Here is a 4,649-nt window from a genome sequence, read left to right as displayed (position 1 = left end):
ACTCCGGGAATTCAGAACTCGAGAATTTCTTGGAATAAAGAAATGCTCAATATTTCATAGCTCCATCCAGGGTTTGAACCCAGGTCGTCGGGTTCCGAAGTCATGTAACAAAGCTAATAACTGTACCGGTTAGGCATCCTTCCTTGTAGTGGATATGGAGTGGTTGTTTATGCGTTTTGGGCTTATGTCGATAATGTTTAGGTAAGTATGTCGCGACCAATTCAGATGTTAATAGTAATGACCAAGGCTGTCATTTTAAGGTGTTTTAAGAGACAAACTGTGACCCTACATATTATATATTTATGTATAGTTCGTGCGTTAAAAGCATAGTGAGGTGACAGTTCGTTTCACTCATGAAAGTTTGTCGCGATTCACCATAATAGTACGTATTATGAACGTCATTAGCCAACTGTCACCCGCACCGTGCTACAGCGCACATAGTATAGTGTATATTTAGGTACTTGTGTAGCGTATATTTAAGTTTATTTATTTTGGGTATTTAAGTAAGTTTATTAATTTTGAGTATTTCTTTAAGTAAGTTACATATTTTCAAATTGGCTTTTTATACATATGTAACTAGCAGACGCTACCAAATTTCAACTTTTATTGTATTATTAGGGTTGAATTTTAAAATTCTTTTTAATTATTTTACATTTCTTGTTTTTTTTTCATGATTTATGGACAACGCGACTTCAACCGCCTGAAGTTTATTTATTCACAAATCCCGCGGGAACCATAGATTTTCCAAGACGAAAAGTAGTCTATGTATTAATCCAGGGTATTGTCTATCTTAATTAGTTTTAAATTTCATTCAAATCGGTTCAGTAGTTGCGACGTTAAAGAATAACAAACATCCATAAAAACTTTCGCATTTATGATATTAGTAGAGACGTACCAACTTCTCATCTCTGATTTTTTACCGACAATGCCAATTGAATATTTCATTGCTCGACCCAGGACTCGAACACAGGCCCTTGGTTCTAAGCCACATATTATGATAATCACTGGACCAACGAGGTCTACTAATAAGGTCAAATATTATTGTTCGTAAAATTATATGTTAAGATTCCACTCAAACAAGAAAAATAGGTTTGAAGTGTAAACATTTCCTGAATATTTATAGAAATGATTAATTATCGTTCAGGGCGTGATGGCTGTTTATTTATTCCGTTCGTCAAATTTTCATAATCGTTTGTCTTGATTGTTTGAATAACGCCCACTTTGTGAATTTGTGGGTGAGCCGCACGGAATGTCTATTGACCTATAAATTCATTTTATTGATTTAGAAAATTGTTTCTACAAAATTATCTTTCTAGCACACTAAACAGCCATGACCACGGCCATTGGCTCTCTGAGCCGAGATCCGAGTCTAAAAGGAAACTTTAGAGAGTCATTCCGCCCATCTCTCCTGCTTCTACCTTCGGACTCCATCAGACAATGCATCTGCGCTCGCTCAAACCCCCCCAGTACCGTCGTCGTTTAGGTCTTATTATGGAGCCTACGGCATATACATAATCAGAAGATAATAAAATTGAAAATTTTGAAAACCTCCGAAGGTCATGAAATTATTAATTACACTCTCAATCAAGAAATCAATATTGTCTTCTTTCAGTGCGCTTTCATTTAAGACCCCACTCGAGTATACTTGCACTTTTCTTTCCCACTTTCATCCCCCAGAACTTTTAAACGGCTCAACCGATTGTCATCACACATGGCTAAGAACACTCGCACATAAGTTACCTTTCATACGGAATAAATCAAACTGAAATTGCTTCATCCATTCGTGACCTGTCTGCTACTAACTGAAGAAACCATATGAACGCTCCAGGCCGGCACGATTGGTCGTTGAGACCAAGCTACGTATAGTTCATTAGGAGCGCACTATTCTTCTTCTTTCCTGGGCCTTTTCCACACTTGGCCACTAAACGTTAGCCGTTGTACGTCGGTCTATTTGTGCTGGTCCCCACTGGAGTCGCTCCAGTCAACCGAGCTCTCTCCAGAAGCTTAGCAGGCCGCCCAGGTCGCAAAACGCCAAGGAGTGTTGCTGGAGAGCCAATGTGTGCTGCTCGTTGTTCAGATACACCTCTGCATAACATGTATCAGTGTTTAAAGTTTAAACTGACAGTTTACAGGCCATTTTACCATGAGTCGTGGTTTTGGTCGAAAATCTGGTATATATAAATACGTACCAGTGAGAATTTCATAAAAGAAAAAACTCCAATAGTGTTATTTTAAGATCCTGACCCAGAACTCGACCTAGGATTTCATAAGAACGTTAACTAAGACAACAAGACAGTCAAATGTGATGTAAATAACCGAAATGAAGGCTGTGGAGTTATATTACCTATCTCCTCAATAAGACCACTTGGCGGCGCCGCTAAAGCTTCCACTAATCTGTACCCAGACTTCATTTCGTTATTTCTGTCACAAATTTCGTGAACATGATTAATTATTTATATTATTAAAGAAACAGAAAATCACTCGCACTCGTTATGGATTTCTATTTCAATAATTGTTTCTATAGCTGTATTTGTTTATAGAGCTTTTATACACCTGACTTGGATTTTTTTATTGAGAAAGAAAATAAGATACATAAGCTAATAAGCATCGTGAAGTTTTTGTGTCTGATGTTTTTGCGTATCGTAGTCCACAAAAGGATGGACCGATCTGGATGCTAATTCATTTCAAAAGAAAGTTTTTTTTTAAATTCTTTACAAGTTAATCCTTGACTGCAATCTCACCTGACGGTAAGTAATGATGCAATCTAAGATGGAAGCGGACTAACTTGTTAGGAGGAGGATGAAAATCCACACCCCTTTCGGTTTCTACACGACATCGTACCGGAACGCTAAATCGCTTGGCGGTACGTCTTTGACGGTAGAGTGGTAACTAGCCACGGCCGATTTGACGGCCTCCGTGGCGCAGTGTAAAGTTCAAGTCTTAAGCAATAAGCCAATTCGATGATACTCATTGACTTCAGTAATTCTAGTCGTGGTTATATTTTATTTATTTTAATTAGTCATATTTTATTAATTTCATTTTTTAGTTGTATCCAAGTTGCAATGGAACATAAAGCTTAATTGAAATAAACAGAATGGATAAAAAAACACAACGCTTAAGTACCTATTTCTAAGTATTGTTCAACGTCCTATGTTTAGATTTACTCTCTCTAGAGTCTAGACAGTAAAACAAACAGCTTCAAAGGTGTAAACTTATCGGAGATCAAGTACGTACTAAAGCTTTGGAGCAATAGCTTTGTTTGATTTAGTAAGTGCAACTTGTATTGTACAAGATACTATAATATTCATTAACTTTAACTGATCAATATATGATCAATGTGATGTATGACGTCATAAACCTTTTGTGAGTATTTACAAATACCTGAACAATCTCGAGTCGCTAGCACCCAAAGACTCCCTGCAAACCGCATCATGTCATCGGTGCTTCTACTGGGGATCGACCAACACTCCGCTATTCCATTTCAAGGTGTCAATTTCAGCACCTTGGGACCCCAACAATCATCAGTCCTTCGAACTATGTGTCTCGCCCATTGCCATTTCAACTTAAAGATTTAATCCTTTGACAGCAGCATTAAAGGTCCAAACCAAGCCAACATTTACTCAATAACTTTTGTATAGGCTGGCAAGTTCGTTGATAACACTCCAATGATATGCGGGCAACATGGGTAAAGACTGCGCGGGTGTGAAATCGTGTAACGTGCATCAGCCGTGGTTTTTTCATTCATCGCTACACGCCCCCCGCGCGGAACATCGGGACTGTTACGAACGAACTTGCCAAGCTATAGTCACTGGCAACAGTTTCAGGCTCCCTCCTTAAATTGTAAATCGATTGGGAGAGAGCATACGTCCGGACGTCATACCCGGGACTCGATAGTAACGCACAAAAGCAGCTAAGGACTCCGGTAGGGTGGTAACTAGCCACGGCCGAAGCCTCCTTTAAATTTACAACGTTACGACCGGTCGTAACGTTGTAAATTTAAAGGAGGCTTCGGCCGTGGCTAGTTACCACCCTACCGATAAAGACGTACCGCCAAGCGGTTTAGCGTTCCGGTATGATGTCGTGTAGAAACCGAAGGGGTTGTGGATTTTCGTCCTCCTAACATTTAGATTGCATCATCAGTTACCATTAAGTGAGATTGTAGTCATGGGCTAACTTGTAAAGAATAAAAAAAAAACAATTCAGTGGTCGTCTCTTAGGTCGGTATTTGATTCTTCTATGGATCTCCTCATATTCGATTCAATCTCCGAGCTCGCTTGCACCCTCGCTGTACCTAAAAATAAACAAAAGTTACAGCTCAGTATTGATCGATATGCAGTAAACAATTTATAGCATATTTAAGGACAATTGAAGGGAGCAGCCCTCGTCTATCTGCTGATAAGTGTATCACTCGACAATTGACCCCCTGACCTACATAAAGAAAATGACGAGATACAAATTGGTTTCCCCTGCCTATTTTGATTTGTTTTGTACATAATAAGATTACTAACGAATTGTGAAGGTAAATTATATAGTAACAAGCTGCCATTATACATAATTATATTGTGGTAATGTCGTATATTGCTTACGCCATCATATGAAAGCGTTCATTTAAAAAGATAAAGTTGAGATAAACTTTTATATTTATAATT

This window comes from Bicyclus anynana, chromosome 20, assembly GCF_947172395.1.
Source record: "Bicyclus anynana chromosome 20, ilBicAnyn1.1, whole genome shotgun sequence".
Classification (NCBI taxonomy): Eukaryota; Metazoa; Arthropoda; class Insecta; order Lepidoptera; family Nymphalidae; genus Bicyclus; species Bicyclus anynana.
Note: the sequence above shows the minus strand (reverse complement) of the source record.